Source organism: Ascaphus truei, chromosome 1 (genome assembly GCF_040206685.1).
Source record: "Ascaphus truei isolate aAscTru1 chromosome 1, aAscTru1.hap1, whole genome shotgun sequence".
Classification (NCBI taxonomy): Eukaryota; Metazoa; Chordata; class Amphibia; order Anura; family Ascaphidae; genus Ascaphus; species Ascaphus truei.
The window spans coordinates 107,790,191-107,811,408 of record NC_134483.1 but is presented as its reverse complement, the minus strand read 5'-3'; the positions used below and the strand labels follow the sequence as shown (position 1 = coordinate 107,811,408).

General features: G+C 40.9%; 1 long non-coding RNA gene across 1 annotated transcript; it reads right to left on the bottom strand.

The window, feature by feature from the left end:
* Positions 1-487: 487 nt before the first annotated feature.
* Positions 488-5,396, bottom strand: LOC142469382 (uncharacterized). The gene is made up of 2 exons (XR_012789056.1): positions 5,206-5,396; positions 488-631 (listed from the first exon to the last, which is right to left on the bottom strand). It is a non-coding gene; the product is annotated as an uncharacterized LOC142469382 (long non-coding RNA).
* Between the last annotated feature and the right edge of the window lie 15,822 nt (positions 5,397-21,218).

Here is a 21,218-nt window from a genome sequence, read left to right as displayed (position 1 = left end):
AGCCTATGGTCTTTCTTGCCCCTTTCAAATCAGATATGAAGTTGAGGGTCTCCTGTTCTGTGCCTGACCAGATTAGGAAAATGTCATCGATGAAGCATACCCATATATGCCCACATCTCATGTACAATGGATGATTATCGACAATATCTGTCTCGAATTTTATCATGAAGATGTTTGGCGTATGTGGGCACGACGTTCGATCCCATCGCTGTCCCCTGTTTCTGCACAAAAAATGAGACCTCAAAAAGGAAAATGTTGCCATTGTCACTTGAAAAAGACCATCATGGTCGAAACGTCGTGTTGGCTCAATAAATGAGTTTTGATATGCTAAATCCGTTGTGCCCTATGTTCCTTTGTTCATATATCCAGGACTGACTGCAGGCTTTCGTTCTAACACTGGAGCACCGGTAATTGTATCAATTTTTTCAATTTTGAGGTGTGCAGCATTTCTCTCTATTATCGATGGAGCATACAATATATGCCCACATCTCATGTACAATGGATGTTTATCGACACTATCTGTCTTGAATTTATCATGAAGATGTTGGCGTATGTGGGCACGACGTTCGATCCCATCGCTGTTCCCTGTTTCTGCACAAAAAATGAGTCCTCAAAAAGGAAAATGTTTTCCCTGTGGATGATAGTTAATAAGCCTAGAATGAACATCTGTTCTTTTGGAGTAAATGAGCCATTTGCATCAAGTAACAATCTGACAGATTCAATACCATTGTCATGAGTGATGAATGTGTATAGAGTAGACTGTTCACATCTAGGGTAATTTAAAGTAATGTTGCATCCTCTACCTAAAAATTATCAATTTTATCCAGGAAATCTGACATATCCTGGATAAAGGAAACTGAGTTAGAGACAAAAGGATTGAGTAATTTATCGATAAAGACTGCTAATAGCTGGAACACAGAATCTCTTCCAGCCACTATTGGGCGTCCTGGTGGTTTTTGTAAATTTGTATGTATTTTAGGTACAGTAGTATATAGAATACTGGGATAATGGGATCTTTTTTCATGAGGAAGTCTTTTTGTTTAGTAGAAATCACCTCTCCTTCAAAGGCTGACATTACTACATGTGAAATCTTGTGTGAGGGGGGGGGTGAATGAGAGTGATGTGATATGCAGGGGAGTGGGTATATTTTGATGATGAAGGGTGCTGGGGAGATATATGAGGATGATGATGAAGGGTGCTGGGGGAGATATATGAGGATGATGATGATGAAGGGTGCTGGGGGAGAGATTTGAGGATGAAGGGTGCAGGGGGAAAGATATGAGGATGATAATGGGTGCTGCAGGAGATATATGAGAATGATGATGAGGGGTGCTGGGGGAAATAGGATGATGATTTTACCCGTGCGGATCGATTTTTTAAAATATGTATTGAGGGGGGGTGGTCTTTTAAAAATGTATTGGGGTGGTGGGGGTCTTTTTAAAATGTATTGGGCAGCGGGGGCATTTTTAATATGTATTGGCGGGGGCATTTTAATATGTATTGGCAGGGGCGGGTATTTTTATTATGTATTGCGGGTGGGGTTACATGTATTTAGGGGGTGGGGTTTTTTGGTATGTATTTTGTGAGGGTATTGAGTGAGAGTGGGGTAATTGACAGAAGGTAGGGGCGAGTGAGAGGAGGGGGGCAGTGAGTGAGGAAAAGAGGGAGTAAGAATGGGACGCAGGGGAGATAAATACTTGCGAGGCGGGAGGAGGGGAGAGTGAATGAGACAGAGGGAAGAGAAATACATGGGTAGAGGGTGGGAAAGATAGGGGGCTCGTGAGGTGTGAAATTAACCTAATATGTGTCAGCCATTTAGGGGTTCACCAAGATTTTTCAAAAAACTTCAAGAGTTCCTTCAAACAAAAAAGTTTGGGAATCACTGGTCTAAGTGGACATCTCAATCCTCTCGGTATTCTTTTTAGACTATAGTACTCGGCCAATGTAGTTGCATGTAACTCGAAGTTAGTTTTATCTCTCAGAACTTTATCAAGCTCTTTAGGTGTGTCAATAGTCTGCAGTGCAGAATCAGTACTTAAGGCAATCGTAATTATATTGGAGCAAAAAAAAAAAAAAACAATATAAGTAATTTGGAAATAAAGTTTAATTTATATAAAATAGATCAAGTTTGAGCTTAGTACTTAAGTTTGGATTCTTTTAACCCACAATTTATATAATTTTACATTTTATATTTCTCTTCAGGAGTTTGTTTAGTTACTTATTGCTGTAAATGCAAAATTAAGATACTATAGTATTTTTCCAAACCTTTTCTAAGCACAATATTCTCTGATTATTTATTTTAAATATTTAATTTGCACAAGTTAAACACTTTTTTTTGGTAATGCCCTTCCATGTTCAGATTCTGAGAGTATATAAAATTAATTTACTGGGAAAAACAATTCCTCTTCTAGACTGCAACTTAACAGAACTGGAACATACTATATTCATTTGTTAAATGCTCACACCAAATGAATTGCACACAGATCTCCCAAATGAATTTCTTTGTAAACACGTCTCTCACCCTGCTGAAACTCTTTTTACTGATCCATATGCTAGATTGCAAACTGTAGATTTAGCCCCTTTTTGCCCAAAGGCATCCCGACCTGTGAAAAGCCTAGCTGAGGCACTGTCTATTGTTCATTGACAACTTGTCAATTTACTTTTAGCCTAAGCAACTCATAAACATGATAAGTAAGGCAGCTACATCAAGATTTCTTTCACACTTACTGGCTTTACTGCAAAATGCCTTATTTTCCACAGATGTGTGAAATGTCCCATCACAACAGTGGCTGTGCACTGAACTTTAAAGCTGTGTAAAAACACCATCAACATCTTAGACTTATGTCTGCTCATAATATGATAAAAGTTAAACATTGAAGGTGGTTTTCAACAGCATAACATGTTTTTAATTTCACCAACACCCCATTCCAACCTTCATTTGTACATTACTAAGAGTTCTACTTATGATTTAACGCCCAAAAATAAATGTACAGTAGATATATCAATTTGTAAAAGTGATATTGTACCATTTTATTCTGTTTATATCATTTTAAAGTCATGCCTGTAAGGAATTTTCATATATTTTTAATCAGATGCAATGTTTTTTTTTCAATGTGTTCCAGTTTCTAATTAGTTGAATTTTCTCATTCACTTGTTGGTATGTTCTACCTACAGTATGCTGTACACATCTTTGTGTGTGCAGAGCCACATCCCTCAAAAAAGGGTAATTAAAGACAGAGCAAGATAGAGTTGTCAATCATAACCAGGAGGCAGATCATTAGGATTACATCAGTAATGTTAGTTTATGTGCAGGTACATAACACTGTCTGTGTTTGAGGACATACCGACATAGTGGGGTGGGGGAACTGATGAAAAAAGAAAAATTGGGGGGCAAAATTGATGCAAATTGTAAAATTTTCATTTTGTGTCCATGTGCTGTATCTCTGTGTCAATGTATCAAGGTCTTTGCTCCAAGGTGCGTCAGCTTGCAATTTGGGGAGTATGAATAGGAGATAAAAGTTAAGGTGGAGTTATATGATGCACGGAGATGCAGAGTATGATACATCTCATAATCTATGTATCATTTTTTTCATCTTGTATTCGTGTCAAAATAATCCACCAGGTCAACAATGGCATTAAACTTTGTCTAACACTTTTTTTTACATTTGATGAAAACGAGACCACAAAATGGACCAATAGGTCAAAACTAATTTCTATGTGCACATTATTTATGTTAAATAATCTCTCCCATCATCTTTCTTACTACCACATAGTTTTGTTAGCACATTTTTTAAATGCTTTACCAAGATCAACCAAATGCTATGTTTTCTTACTATTTTGTGATAAGACTGCTTATAAACTGTTGTATATACAGGCAGAGAGCAGAAATTATTATACTGACCTTTATCCTTTTATTTTTTTTTGTTTGACTACTCAACGTTACACAAAAGCAAATAAACTTTACTTTAGGGAGGTTTGAATCTTTCTAAAACCACTAATCAGATTAAGTTGTTCATATGGCCATCTCCTCTAAGAGGAAGCTATGAATCAGGGACATAAAATGTAAGGAACAGTTTTTTACATCTGGTGCAGATTGATGTTCACCAGAAAGTTAAGGCCACCTTTAACTTGGCACATATTGTGACACAGATTGAGTGGAGAATAAGTGAGGGACATATATACACAGAGGCACACTATTTGATACATCTCATTATAATCTGTGCCTCATAACTCCTCCCAAACTTCTCTTCTGACTCTCACCAAATGACGAACTGACGCATACAGTATGGGCAAGAAGAGGAGGAGCAAAATGCTTGGTACACTGACAAATAGAGGGACAAAATGGAAATTATGCTATTAGTGCCTTCACGCCCCCCCACTAAAAAATGTTTAAACAACTGTTGAAAGACAATTACACAGTGTATACCATTTGTATAGAAAAGATATACCATTTGTACTGCACAATTTCACAAAATGTAATTGTAACCTTTTGCCTGAAAGAGAAATGATGGTATCCAAATCTGTATTTTTTGTTTGCTGAAGTTTGCAAACCAGTTGAAATATGCAAATATTTATTTGCAAAGCACATATGGACAACTGGGACCTAATATCACACGTCCCTTTGTATACTGCCATTGTTGCTAAATTCTGGTGAAACTCCCATGATTTCATTGTAATTTGGTGAAAATACTACATTTAAATCTATTTTAAATTGATTTCCGAGAATCAATACATTGTATTGTTTTTTCATTTGGCTGTGTACGAAGTTAAGGAAATGTTACAAATGGCAGAAAAAGATTACAGTGGCGAGTGCTTTCGCTTAATTGAAACTCAAATTAACCTTGCTACAGTACATGGGACAGGTTCTTGCAAGATGCAGTATCACCTTGGCAAAATATATTGGACCTGCCATAATGTGAGTTTGTTTGTTCAGAATTTAACGAGAAGCTCTGTTAAAGCCTATGAAACCACTGAAGTTAACAATAACTTTATTTTCATTCAAAGAAATTTGCAAATGAGTAGTACTGCCCATGCCTGATTAAATCTGCTACTTTATTATATATTTTGATGGGAAGACTGTTGTTGGAGGTCAATTCTACAACATAATTCACAATTTTCAGTTTTTGCAACTAATAAATAGGCAAGAATTACAAAGATGGTGTTTTGCACACCCTCACACACACAGATTTCTACACTGGCACATACCTAATGAAATATTAGTAGCCTTTACTAGCAATGGGAGTAAAGTGAAACGTGTGTAAATTCCACTCTCCTCTTCTGCATAGGCTTCAGTGTCCCAGCCCCTTTTGTACCTTGAGATTACATGACTGCGACATGAATGAGGATGTGAAGCGAAGAGGAGGATCCTCTTCCATTTCTTGTCTGGTCAAATCACGTTCAGTGCTCAATAGAGACTGAGCAAAAATCCCATGATGTAGCTACTATGTCATGGGGCCCCTGGGGTGTCTGACCTCACAATGTGCTATCTACATCATGTGGCACTAAGGAGTTAATCTGCAGATTTAATACACAGCTACTCATTGACTGTTTGCCGGGTAAGTGTTGTATATGTGTGCGCAACAGTATTATTGGTGCGCCTGTCCTCACTCGTGTACTTAAATGAGAGCATTCCAGTCCAGGATTTCCAATGTCTCAGCTGCAGCTAGCTAATTGGTTGCAGCTGGTTCTTCCTGCTTGTAACATCCAAACGTTCCTCAGCCTTACTGTTGACCTGAACAGAAAATAGTTTTTTCTCAGTAATCAGTGATTCCAAAAAAGTAGTGGTCCTGTGTCTGACTGCAAAAAGCTATTTGAACCCGTTTAATTTTTTTTTTACAATATTTGTACCAGGAAAGTAGGAAGGGAAAGAGGATACATAAAATAAACCACTTTTTCTTAAAAAAAGAAAGATAAACCATATGCTTATCATTAAAAAAAGGTAGTGGTGCTTAAAGCAGAAGAACTGCGCTAATTTCAGCTCCGGGCCCACCTGTTTTCCAAGATACATAACTCCATAGCGAGTCCCGATAGCAGCTCTGCGGGCTTAAAGCTTTCATGCGGGCCAATAGAAAGCCACAAAGGATGATGTCATAACTTCCTATTGGCCCACATGATTAGAGAGTTTTAAATCCACCATTTCAATAGCCCCACATAGCCGAGTCAGAGCTGCTACCAACACTCCATACTGAGGTTAGTACCACGGGAAGCAGGGGGTTGCTGTACTGAAATTAACACCGTTCAGCTCCGGATACTCCCTGCTTTAATCCTAACATGCTAAAAAAAATAATCAAAAAAGGGAAATGGAATTATAATAATAATAGTGCAATAATAGTGCTCTGTACCCTCTGGCGCCATCACACATGAGCCGCTGTTTTTACCCTGAGACTCTGACTACTCAGTCAGTCAAGCCTCAGACTGCTATGCTGCCTCCTAAATTTTCAAGCTTGATTTGTACATAACAAGTATTTGACCACGTTGCCCTCTGTATAAACAAGGAACTGATATCTCCTGTGTAATGTAACTTGTTTTTATAATATTCCATGTAACCCCTTATTCTCATCCATATTGTTTGAATGAAGCAGCCAGAACTTAAAAAAAGTGCCATGGTACACCTACCACAGAGACATATTTTTAAAATGATATCATCATATTGTTCATGATCTTTACTCAAATATACACTATAGTGACCATGTAATTAAAGTATACTTTCCTGTCAAATTATATCTGCATATGAACAATTAAACATGTTTTCTTTGTAATAAAGAATTGTGCTTCACTCAATTGGTGTACATCGGAATAATTTGCAATAAACCGTAATATGATAAGCATTAGCTGAACGTGATTTTTATCCTGTAAAATGTTTTTTTTTCACATACATATGAGTCTGTTTATCTGTGCTACTTAACTATGCAAATGCTTGATCAATACTTTGTTATTTAGCTGTAGCTTTAAGCATTCATCCTATAAAGGACCTTGAAAGGAAATCTCCTTTGCCTTATGCCCCTCCCAAATAAACTATTATGTAGTCCTTGCATTTCAATGCAGAGAGGCTTAAACAAATACAATACTAATGGATAATTGTCGGTCACCTTGTCAAAATCTGCTTAATGCCTTCTGTGGCTACTTTTTTGTATTTAAAATAATTAGCAGTTAACTTTGACCTTGTTTATATCATACAGTCATTCAGGAAACAAATATTACCAAGGCCGCTGCTAACTAATTCATTTGAGAGTCTAAATCTCCTTTAAAGTGTGCCATAAAATATATATTCCGCAGTGTCTAGCACAGTGTTAAACAACTGTATTCAGTAGTGTAGGCAGAGCACATTTAAAGCCAATCATTAAAAAATACACATATAGGCTTACATCTGAGATTTATATGCACGTCCATGTCCCTGAGTGCACTGGATGTTAATGTTTCACAAAGTCAAGAAAAGTTCATCCTGTGATCAAGGTCTTTGGACTTATTCCAAGAATATGTCATTCACAAAGATTGTGTTAAATATACAAAGGCTATGCCTTGAATTTCTGCCCATGTGTTTGTCTACTCACATGGATTCTGACCAGTTATTGGTGCTGATTCAGTTCATGACTGGTGTCATAAACCACATGTCAGAGGAATCTTTTAGCTAAAGATAACAGCCCTGAAGCTTTTCATTGTTTTTTGTTGTGCCACCGAAGTAGAGGAACTATGTTAGCACTAATGTATTATGTAATGTAATGATTTTATTTAGTGACTCTTTAGAAACCTCATGTTTGTTTTAGAAATTGTGACAAGTATATACAGTAGTACAAGTGTAACTTTCTTTGTATTGAGCTATAAGAATATGTGCTGTTTCAAGTGTGGCACTAGCAGCACATTTATGGCTTAAATATGACAATAAAGCTAACGTGATACTTTTGCATTTCGTTATTCATTACATAATATGTTCTAAGAATTTTTTTTTATTATTATTAAAACATGCATTATACACCTAAAACTGTACAAAGTCAAATATGACAAAAGTTGGTCAACTTAGTTTTTTTTTTTGCAAAAACAACTTTGATTTCCAAAAATTGTTACAATTTATTTATTATTTATTTATAAAATATTTTACAGGAAGTAATACATTGAGAGTTACCTCTCATTTTCAAGTATGTCCTGGGCACAGAGTTAAGACAAATAATATATGGTTACAAATACAGTTACATAGAAGAGCAGGGTATACATTATATACAAGACATTGCATGCACAGTTAAAGATAATATATATTATGGGCGTATGAAACAGTTACAGACCAGATTAAAATGTGTGACAGCCTTAGATTTGAAAGAACCTAAGGCTAAGGTCCCGTTGCACGCGTCCGCACGGCTGGCTTGCTTGCCGGTGGCGCGTGCAACTCGCTGTACCGCGATCTGCGGTCTACAGGATACTTTTCTCGGAGCGGGGGGGGGGCGTGGCCAAACGGGTTGGGGGGGCGCGGCCATGATGTGAGGGGGCGCGGCCATGATGTGAGGGGGCGCGGCCATGACGGAGGGGGGGCGGAGACCAAAACAAAGCAGGGCTTACAGCACTTGCCATTCGTTGAAGGGAGCCAGTCTATGATTGGCCCCTTCGCGTACCATGTGACGCGTTGCCGCAAGAGAACACCATTCTCTCGTGTCTCCTGCTGGCTGCCGCGTCACAGTATGTCGCAAGTTACAAGTGAGGAGGGACTGGGACCCGATCGTGAGTTCAAACCGGAATGGTAAGTTGAGCTCACGCTGCCGCCCGCGCCAACGGGCGCAGCGGGTCCCAGCCCTAAATTGGTGGTGGATGTGAGAGTCTCTGGTAGGTTGTTCCAGTTTTGGGGTGCACAGTAAGAGAAGGAGGAACGGCCGGATACTTTGTTGAGCCTTGGACCATGAACAGTCTTTTGGAGTCTGATCTCAGAGTATAGGTGCTGCATGTGGTAGGGGTGAGGAGCTTGTTCAGGTAGCTGGGTAGCTTGCCCATAAAGAATTTGAAGGCAAGACAGGAAAGGTGAACTTTGCGCCTAGACTCGAGTGATGACCAATCTAGTTCTTTGAGCACTTCGCAGTGATGTGTGTTGTAGTTGCATTGGAGAACAAAACGACACATTGAATTGTAGAGGGTGTCAAGTTTGCTAAGGTGGGTTTGAGGTGCCGAGCCATATACTATGTCTCCATAGTCAATAATTGGCATTAGCATCTGCTGTGCGATACGCTTTCTGACCAGGAGACTTAGGGAGGATATGTTCCTGTAAAGTACCCCTAGTTTGGCATGCCTTTGACAGTGAACAAACACTGATTTGGCCACCCATAGTTCCGAAGAAAATAGAACAAATAGGAGTAGTTGATCTTCAAATAGTCCTATATTATACTATATTAGTGAAAGCACTGTATGCCTGTCTGGATGTCCGGTGTCCCTAAGGGAAATCTCATTGGTCCCTTGGGCCGCCCGCCCCCGCACACCTCTCATTGGCCTGAGGCGGAGTGACGCGCCAAACACACACACACACACACACACACACACACACACACACACACACACACACACACACTAGGTAGGCGGGGCACACGATTATGTAGGGGGGGCATGAGCAGCTTGCAGGGAAACCTGGGGGCGGCCAGAGCTGTGCACGGGTGCTCCGTGCTGCTGCTTCTATGTCTGTGTCTTGCAGAGGGGGCGGGGCTAGAAGATCCATGCTGCTGCTTCTATGTCTGTGTCTTGCAGAGGGGGCGGGGCTTCTCTCTGCACACAGACAAGCCCTCCTTCTCTTCCTGTCTGCTTCCCGTTTTCAGCAGCATGGGGGGTTGGGGGATCGGAGCATGTCGCCCCCCCCAGGTGAAATTGTGGACTGATTAAGTGTGTGTGTGTGTGTGTTGGTGGTGGTGGTGGTGGTGGTGGGTGAGGGGGGAGTGATTGAGTGTGTGTGTGGGGGGTGGGGAGGATTGAGTGTGTGTGTGTGTGTGGGGGTGGGGGTGATTGAGTGTGTGTGTGTGGTGGGTGGGGGGGATTGAGTGTGTGTGTGTGTGTGTGGGGGGGGGAAGTGTGTGTGTGGGGGGGGATTGTGTGTGGGGGGGATTGTGTGTGTGTGTGTGGGGGGGGGGATTGAGTGTGGGGATTGTGTGATTGTGTTTGGGGGGGGGGATTGTGTGGGGGGGGATTGTGTGTGTGTGTGGGGGGGGATTGTGTGTGTGTGTGCGGGGGGGATTGAGTCCCCCCTTCCCTGCCCTTTGCCCCCCCTCCCTGCCCTTTGCCCCTGCCCTTTGCCCCCCCTGCCCTTTGCCCCCCCCTCCCTGCCCTTTGCCCCCCCCCCCCCCCTTCCACTCCATGCCCCCTGCCCTTCCACGCCCGGGCAACGCCGGGTATATCAGCTAGTATAATATATTATCATAGTCAATAGTAATAATGCCTAGGTATAAACAGCAGCTATGTGAATGCAGGTGTGTATGAATGTTTCGGAGCATGACCCATGGTTAATTTAGATGTGCAGATAAGCAGGATTTGAAAGATGGAGTTTAGAACCAGGGCCGTCTTAACAGCACTATAGGCCCTGGGGCAAAATAGTGCACTGAGCCCTGCCTACACATTAATTGTTGTCCCCAGCCGTTAATTGCCTCCCGCAAATCCGTTACAATATTCTGCTTCCATAACATTGCAAGCAATAAAAACTGCAAAATTTCTCTCGCGAATGCAGACATGCTACCTCTATGCTACAAGTCGTAATTTTTCTCCATCTACCGAATTAGCGGGATATTTGAATGTTGAGGTGGATGATCGGAAAATTAGTGTTAAATTCTGGTATGTGCATAGATTAGCATGGGGTCCCTATGCTCGTGGGACCCCCGGGCAACTGCCCAGCGTGCCCATGCATTAAGACGGCACTGATTAGAACAACTGGTAGGAGTATGTATAGTACAGAGGTCAGATAATTTGCCTCTGTTGCCCCGATCCAAGTGGAAGTTCTTATCCGTCACTGTAATGTCCTGTTACTGCAAAAGGACGCTCGAAAAGAGATGCCATACTCGTGATCGCGGAAACTGGGAATCCTGTGTGCTGGAGTAAGCAAAACTGCTGTGAAGTTCTAATCCGTCCGGAAATGCCTTCTCCGTCACCGCAATGTCACGGTACAGCGTTGAGCCATTCGTGATAAGAAAGCATCCTCTGACAAACGAACAGAGGAAGTCCTGCAAATCGATCATGCAAAGTTGCTGTGCGTCACTCCAATCAACAGGTAAGGATATGCAACAAAGGATTAGTTGAACAGCAAAGCACAGAAAAAAACACTGATTAACTCACCGGGTCAGTATCAAAAATAACAAATTTTTATTAAACTACTTCTTTAAAAACATGTAACGGACTACAGACAAAACAAGGGAACTTTCCCACTCATTTCAGGCTATACAGCCCTTTCTCAAGGAGTATACCGGGGGAAGATCGAAGGTAAGTTATATAGCCCCTCCTTTGGACTCAAACACATCTGAAAGTGGAAGAGTGAAATTATCAAGTAATGGAATCGGTAAGTATGACAGACGCAAACTCTGTGAGAATGTCAGTATTTTGATTGAACAAAATTAATGGAATACCCATTATATAATTAAGTATATATTGAATTCTATATGTATCAACTTAACATTAAATTGGATCCTAAAATAAGTAAATAGTCCCAAATGCCAAGTTGGTAATCTTCAGTAAACCTAAAGATGTAACTATGAGTACTATATATCAATTGTTTTACTGTGCAGATATATATATATATATAAATACTCAGTATGATGTGTATTTCTTTTCCATGTCTGAGTTAATTGACATAGATTACTGTGTCAATAATATATATATATATTCATTTATATTCTTTAAGATTTTTTTTATAACTTTAACATGGTATGTCCCATGCTACCTATCTTTCCCCACATAGTATATCTGCTATGTAAGTCCTGTTAAGTTACAGCAAGTAGCGGGTTAATCTATGGGCCAGTGACCCCCCTTCTGCTTCCCTTGAAAATAAAGGAAGGAAGATGGTGACTCATGGCCCATGTACAGCCCCTTGGAGGTGGGAACAGTCCATGAGCCCACCCCTTCCAGAGTTTTACAATGGGAGTAGATAAAAGTTAGAGAGTCTGACTCTGGTCCCAAAGGAGAAAAGGAGGCTGTCAGTCTTCCCCATCGGGGAAAGCAGGCCCACTCTAGGCCGGACAGCCTAGAGACCATCAAGACCAGAGCCCCACACTATCGGGGCGGCACCATCTATAGGTCCTGGGATCTCAGAGATACTATGCTGCTATGAAGAGCTGCTGCAGCAATCACCACAATAAATCCTGTTCAAATATACCTCTGCCTGGTATCAGTTCCTGGACAGGAGGGGTAAGGAGTTTAGTGATGGGGGCTGACACCCACACACCATGGTTTCCATCACAGCTGGTGGCGCTGAAGCCAACCAGTAAGAAGAACCCAGAGATCTGTCTAAGCCTGTCCTGTTCCTGTCTCATTACCAACTAGCAGACGAGTCAGTACTCCTGCAGCCTACAGGTATAGCACCACACACATGGTAATATGCCTATCTTCCCAGCACTGGTCCCTATGTGAAATTGGTGTGTGTGGAGGGGGGGGGGGAGACAGTGTTACATAACTATTACAGGGTATGTCCCATTGTACCTTTCTTTCCCCACATAGTATATCTGCTATGTAGGTCCTGTTAAGTTCCAGGCAGTAGCAGGTTAATCTATGGGCCAGTGACCCCCCTTCTGCTATCCTGGAAAGTGTAGGAGGAGAGGTGGTGACTCATGGCCTGTGTACAGCCCCTTAGAGTTGGGTACAGTCCATGAGCCTGCCCCTTCCAGAGCTTTCCTAGGAGGAGCATCAAAGTTAGAGGAGTCTGTCTCTGCTCCCCAATGAGAGAGGAAGGGCTGTCAGCCTCTCCCATTGTGAGGATGAGCTGACCCACTCTAGGTCAAAGAGGCCTAGAGAACACCAAGAATCAAGGCCCCACACTACTGGGGCAGCACCATCTAGAAGTCCTGGGACTTCAGAGAGACCCTGCTGCTATGAAGAAATGCTGCAAGTATACACCACAATAAATCTTGTTCAACTATACCTCTGCCTGGTGTCAGTTCCTGGGCAGGAGGGGTAAGGAGTGCAGTGATGGGGGCTGACACCCATACACCCTGGGTTCCATCACAGCTGGAGGCACTGAAACACCAAGAGAAGAAGAACACATAGATTCACTTAAGCCTGTCTTGTCCTGTCTCATTACCACCTACGCAGACAAGTCAGTACTCCTGCAGCCTACAGGTATAGCATCACACACCTGGTAATGCGTGTAGATCCCCAGTACTGGTCCTTATATGAGATTGGGGTGGGGGAAACAGTGTTACATAACATAAACTTGTGACTCAGTGGAAGTATTGATTAGATTTATCTATTGAAATTATGATTTTTCTCTGCTGTAACAGAGTATCAAATTGTGATCGTAAATTGTTCTATTTTATGATGTTATTCATTTTGCTGACTAATGTCTCTATCTGCATTGTTTCGTGTTTGTCTACATTTTCTAAACACTGTGCAGTGGTGGGTTTAACTATGACAGAAGCTTTACCGGTAAAAATTATATTAATGTTTTCTAATACTATTACCAAAATAATTTGTTATATTATATGTATATCTATGATCATTCTAATCATTGAGACAAGTGTCTTATGATTTTTACGCATAGTTACATCTTTAGGTTTACTGAAGATTATCAACTCGGCATTTGGGACTATTTACTTATTTTAGGATCCAATTTAATGTTAAAGCTGCAGTTCAAGCAATATCCTGCATGTGTGTTTTTTTAATAAATCAGTTCTGTAGTAAGAAAAAATACTTTTAGCATTTTCTGTTTAAAAAAAAACAACTTTGAAAGACCAATTTTCTTGTATTCTATTTTTAAAAGCATGCTTGTTGCAATAGCAACTATTTACATTCCCCATATTTAAAGATGTCGCCAAACTTTGCCGATCAATAGATGGAGAAGGAATTGACCAGCAGCTATGCAGTTCTTTAGGTACGTAGAGATTGCCCAAATGAAACTATTGAATTAAAAAAAAAAAACCTAAAAAAAAAAAAAAACGGGAGCTTGAACTGCAGCTTTAAGTTGATACATATAGAATTCAATACATACTTAATTATATAATGAGTATTCCATTAATGTTGTTCAATCTAACTATTGACATTCTCACTGGAGTTTGAGTCTGCCATACTTACCGATGCCATAGCTTGAAAATTTCACTCTATCACTTTCAGATGTGTCTGAGTCCAAAGGGGGGATATATAACTTACCTTCGATCTTGCCCCAGTATTTTCCTTGAGAAAGGGCTGTATAGCCTGAAATGTGTGGGAGAGTCCCTTGTTTTGTCTGTTACACATTTTTTAAGATGTAGTTTAACAAAAGATTTTTTATTTTTTGATACTGACCCGGTGAGTTGATCCGTGCATTTTTCTGGGCTTTGCTGTTCAACTAATCCTTTGTTACATGCAATTGATAGTGATTAAGGAATTGCAAGTCATTTTTTGGGGGTTGGTCACATGCTTCACTCAATAATTTTAACTTTTGGAGAAATATTGATGTTGGTAAAAGAGAGTAAGGGGAATATTTATTAAAGTGTGACTGCCGATCTGGCATGGAAACTCCCATTCCAGTTACAGTAGTAGACGTTTCTATGCGATAGTGCCTGATCGACACTGTTATGGCCAGGTTGGGAGCACGCGCGCTGGCGATCGAGCACCGTGATGTCATGCGCTCTGCATGGGGGGGTGATTCCTGGCCAGCTAGTTGCGCACGTGGGGGGCATATCGGTGGGCGCAGCCGTGACATCACAAAGCTGGTTCACCGTCATTGGATGAACCGCTCATGTGACGCATCAGCAAGCAGCCAAATCAAATTTGGCTGTCTCGCCAAGCATCAAGCACACGTGCACACGCAACCGCACGTTGGACGTTGGCATCCAGTGTCACCAATCTAATGGTGCCGAGTGCGAGCGAGCTTCGAGGCTTTTTTCTCGTGTGATATATTAAAGACTTATAATATATATATATTTTCCAAATGGTAAAAGTCCCAACAACTGTGCCAATTCTTCACATAAAAAAAACATAAAACAACAAAAACATGTGAAACATATTTGTACAGTATTATTAAGGGCTGTTTTCAACATGAACAAAGCACTTTTAATCTTTATTTAGTATAAGTGCAACGACATAATGTCATAATTATTCCTTCTCTGGTACACCACGTATAACTTTTATAAGATGAAGATATCTGAATGAAAAAATGTAAACATTTACCCATCTTTAATGATTATTTATTCTAGTTTTTTGCCAACAACATTACATTTAGCCGCAGGCATGCCTGGGTCCAAAACAATGTGAAATAAGCCACAGACCAACATACAAATCCAACTTGAACATATACAGTCGTTTCCAATACAAAATATAAATGGTATATTATTGTTATGTCAACATTTAGAGCTTACACAATCACTGCTATAATAGAAAATAAAAGTAAAGATCACACTAAATTGATAGTTCTAATAAAAATTGTTGAGACACCTGCAGTTAGGAATTTAAACATATGTATTACTTTTTACAGCCAGTGATCTTGACTTGCAAACATCCAGTTCATTTATTCAGTTTCTAAACAGATACTGCTAAGAAACAGAAAATGAAATTTACATAGATGAATAAAAAGTGCAATTATCAAGTTCAGTTTGTAGACTGCAGTTAGTAAATCAGAATGCAAAACTGTTTTCTCCCATAAAATGTATTAATGGTGTTTTTATGATTTTGCTTTTTCTAATATAATATTTGAGGTGACATTTTCTTTTCAAAATCACTGAATTTATTGTCATGTAAGAATGCATAAAGATGTGACCTATAACATTGTCTACAATGTCATAATATATCGTTATCTATATTCTCATACACTAAGGAAGCATAATAATTGAATTCAAAATAGTGTATGTTTTACTGTATTGCAATCTACTGCAATATATTATGGGCATTCATTTACTAAGAGGCGCTAAGCCTTAAGGCACCTTACAGCGGATCCACGTGAACGGGTGATTTATAGCTTATGTCTATTGGCATAAACTGTTAGAGCATATATCATTTTATTCAAATTAATATAACAAAATAGCAATAAAGCATATTGAAAAAAATAAACCAATTTATAAGTATGTCTTACTATAAAGAACATGGCCTAGGAGGTCTCAAGCAGACCTACTGTAACACACAAGAGTTGGTAAGATTCCCTTTTACAGCTGTTCCTTGCACGCAAATATATATATATATATATATATATATATTTGCATATTTGCTTTCCTGTGGAGGGTTTTTGTCACTTTTTTTACTCACCATAACTTAACTCAGTATTATGGTTTGGCCTATCCCATAAGCCTCTCTTGCATCCCAGTAAAATCAACCCCACACTGATGAGACCCATCAAGGTCGAAACAGCTGTCTGTGGGTGGTTTTCTGGGTATGCACCTTAACCCTGGCTGTGCTCAAAGCTGTGACCATGCAGCAAGCTTAAGCCTATAGGGAACCATGTTAAAAATGGTTATTGAGGCAAAAAGTGACACTGTGTGCTCATTTGCATGTCATTTCCCAGAATCCCTTGCTGCAGTGGAAGTGCTGTATGCTGGGTGATAATGGGGAAAGGCGGGGTTGCAGACCTGCCTAAGACATGCAGATGAGCATACAGCTATATTTGCATATTTGCTTTCCTGTGGAGGGTTTTTGTCACTTTTTTTACTCACCATAACTTAACTCAGTATTATGGTTTGGCCTATCCCATAAGCCTCTCTTGCATCCCAGTAAAATCAACCCCACACTGATGAGACCCATCAAGGTCGAAACAGCTGTCTGTGGGTGGTTTTCTGGGTATGCACCTTAACCCTGGCTGTGCTCAAAGCTGTGACCATGCAGCAAGCTTAAGCCTATAGGGAACCATGTTAAAAATGGTTATTGAGGCAAAAAGTGACACTGTGTGCTCATTTGCATGTCATTTCCCAGAATCCCTTGCTGCAGTGGAAGTGCTGTATGCTGGGTGATAATGGGGAAAGGCGGGGTTGCAGACCTGCCTAAGACATGCAGATGAGCATACAGCTATATTTGCATATTTGCTTTCCTGTGGAGGGTTTTTGTCACTTTTTTTACTCACCATAACTTAACTCAGTATTATAAATATATATATATATATATTTTTTTTTTAAAGATATGGTAGGTGAAAAAGGCGACAGAAGACCTCCACCGTTATCATATAGCCAATAAAGAATATTACTGAGCACATTCACATATCTTAGACAGGTCTGCAACCCTGCCTTTCAACCACAACATTGTGTGCTCATTTGTATGTCATTTCCCAGAATCCCTTGCTGCAGTGGGAGCACTGTATGCAAGGTGATAATGGTTGAAAGGCAGGATTGCAGACCTGTCTAAGACATGTGAATGTGCTCACAAGTGATATTCTTTATTGGCTATATGCTAACGGTGGAGGTTTTCTGTCTTCTTTTTCACCCACCATAACTTAAAATGTATATGAATTTATGATATATATATATACACATATATATATATACACACATATATATATATATACATACATACATATATATATATATATATATATATATATATATATATATATACGTATATATACATATACATATATATATATATATACATATACGTATATATACATATACATATATATATATATATATATATATATATATATATATATCATGGAAATATCACTGTATGCTCATTTGCATGTCTTAGACAGGTCAGCAACCCTGCCTTTCACCATTATCACCCAGCACACAGCGCTTCCACTGCAGCAAGGGATTCAGGGAAATCACATGCAAATGAGCACACAATGCCACCTTTTGCTTCAAAGCCATTTAACATGGTCCCCTATAAGCTTAAGCTTGCTGCATTTCACAGCTTTGAGCACAGCCTGGGTTAAGATTCATAGCCAGTAAACCCACCCACAGTTTGGGGTTGGTTATATTGGCTTTGCAAAATGAAGCAGGGATAGGTTTCACCACACTTAGTTAAGTTATGGTGGGTAAAAAAAGTGACAAAAACCCTCCACAGTAAAGCATATAGCAAATGGAAATATTACTGTATGCTCATTTGCATGTCTTAGACAGGTCTGCAACCCTGCCTTTCACCATTATCACCCAGCACACAGCGCTTATATATATATATATATATATATATATATATATATATATATATATATATATATACATATATACCTTTCCCCCACCCTCTGGGAGATGGTGTTGCTACTGGTGTATGCTGTGGCTGCTGTTAATACCTGAGTTGTAAACAGGAGGCAGGAGGTAGGAGATCTCCGCAATGTTGTGGAGAGGACATCAGGACAGGCTCACAGTGGTACTTTAGGTGATAGCGCCTCCAGTCCACGAGGATCCTGAGGCTTAATGATGAACCTCATGAACACGTCTTCTTGTAGTCATTTCAATCATAACTCCAGATAGGGTATATCTGGGTGTATTGTACAGCAGGATACATACAGTAGGGTACAGTCCATTGGCATAGTACCCAGACTTGAGGCCTTAACTATTATCTTCTTAGTACCCTACCCCCTAGTGGGGCAAGGCCTCAGCCTACTCCTCTAGCAGGAGAGACTTCTGCACACTCTGAAGTCTATCGCAGAAGAACTACTCCCACTCCCCCTACTCTACACTATAGAGGACAAATCCCCCTCCTTCCCTGGGGGTGGCTAGTAAGCCGGCCTACACATTGTCATAGACCCCCCCCTTACAATCACAGGTTAACCCTGAACTTTATTGAACATGCACACTGAACAATGTAACATACCCAGCATAGTCTACTGCGACCACTGCCCTCTTACTAAATGGGACTTACAGTGATATAAGGCCAGGAAATCAGTAGTCCCAGGAGACTGGGATATATATATATATATATATATATATATATATATATATATATATATATATATATATATTTATATATACAGGGCCGCCAACAGAAATCGTGGGGCCCAGGACAAACATTATAAGCAGCCCACCTCCAACCCCTGTGTTGGTGGTATTGCGAGTTTCCCCCCCATTCCACACATCACGAGCCCCCTCTCTTCCCCCTTCTTCCCATGTATTTCTCTCCCTTCTGTCTCACCCCCTCTGACTCTCCCGCCTTGCATATATTTCTCTCCCCTGCATCTCACTTTAACTCCCTATTTTCCTCACTCGCCCCTTTTATCCTCTCCCTCCATCAATTACCCCACACCCACTCATTCCCTCCCCCTCACACAATCCCCCCGTAAGATATATACCAAAAAACTTCCCACCCCCAATGCAAAAAATGTCTCACCCCGAAATACATACAAAAAAATCCCAACCCCCTAAATATATACAATCTCCCCCCAAATGCATACAAAAAACCCACCCAATACATTAAAAAAATACATATAGAAAACGAATACTTATAACCCCCTAACATACATATATGTATATATGTACCGTGTATGAGTCTCACTAGATGTGCTACAAACTGAGCTTTGTCTGTGTTTTATGTTATGTCTCTGGTTTTAATGCATATTGCCATGCTCAGTAGCACTCCTCTGACACTCATATGCTTATATATATGTTGTGGGTATTTTGGGGGTTTAATAGGAGCTTGTTAGGTGTCCAGTATGTTTTACAATTCTTGTCCAGCTAGTCATGGCTGATTGGAGGTTGGCAACCTCCTACTTAATTGAAGCTCACCCCCTCCCACATTTAAATGGTTATGGGCTCACTCCATAGCATCTTTCACTCAGGGGAACTTGCCTGCTTGCAGTTTGGCTGTGAGTGCTTTTTCCTGGCTGGATCCTGCTTCTCCCTCCATTCAGAAGCGTATGTGCAGAGCTCCCAAGCATTTGGTAAGGAATCGGCTTTAATCTTTCTTTATTTGTTATATTTTGTTGTGGATCTGTGGGGGAGTATACTGTGAGTATACTGGGAGTTTTTATAGAGGGTTTTGGGTGCATTTTCAGGATTAAAAACCGTTTTTGGTTTTCACCCAGGGGCTGCAGTGTTTTAACCCAGCATAGCTGCAGTTTAGCTGGCTGGAAAACTGCAGTCTTACCCCCTCTCTCCTCCCTCACTACTGGAGGTTTTTACTGGTTGTTTAAACTTCCAATTTCACTCTTTTGTTTTCTTAAGCCTGATTCCTTTCTCACTTGCTATTGAGAGCTTTGTGTCTTTTCTATAAAGACTTGTAAAATTGTGGTGATTGCTTATTACAACAGAGAGAGAGTAACCAATAAGGGGAAAAAGATTTAAAACTGCAGCAGGTTTTTAAAAGCTGCTGTTTTTTCCCCTTGCAGAGAGATCTCTTCTTAAAGGGACAGTTTCCTCTCTGTACCTCTCTCCCTAAGCAATACCCTCCCCTGACTTAGAGGCTTATTTGTTATCATGCCTGGAAAGGGGAATAGGACAAGTGCGGCAACGGGGGCGACGCCCGGATATAAAACACCAAAAACTGTGGCCCCTAGGAGCAACACTCTTAGTCACAGCCCTAGGCCTGGTCCTTCCAGTGCCCTGGCCACGCCTCCCCCAGCACCTGTTAGCAGCGTAACCCCTGCAGTCCCAGTTCCAACATGGGCGCATGTGGCAGTTGCAGGCGAAGGCCCCAGTAACAACAATGCTGGGGCCACGCCCTGTCTGAGCAGGAAGCTTGGGGTGAGGTGCCCAATGTCTCCTGGCCTAAACATGGAGATATATGTGAGGGCTGTGGCTGATGTGGTGGGTCCCTCTGCTGTGGTGGCGGCCAGCAAAATGTATGGGAGGGGCATTTTCTTCCTCCGTACGCTGGCTGCCACTCACACCCTGGTGCAGAAAGGCATCAGTGTAGGGGGAAAATACATCCCTATAGAGCCCATGGAGGGGTTAGGCACAAAGGTCATTCTGTCAAATGTGCCCCCCTTCATCCCAGATAGCCTCATGAAGCCATACCTGCAAGCCCTGGGAGACATTAAGTCCCCCATAATAAAATTATCTTTGGGCTGTAGAGATAGGGCGCTGAGGCATGTGCTCTCATTTAGGCGGCAGGTACAACTGCTGCTGCCGGGGAGCACTGAATCTGTGGAGGGTTCTTTTGGGGTGCGCTACGAGGGCATAACATACACCGTGTACTATGGCACAGAGGGGGTAAGGTGCTATTTGTGC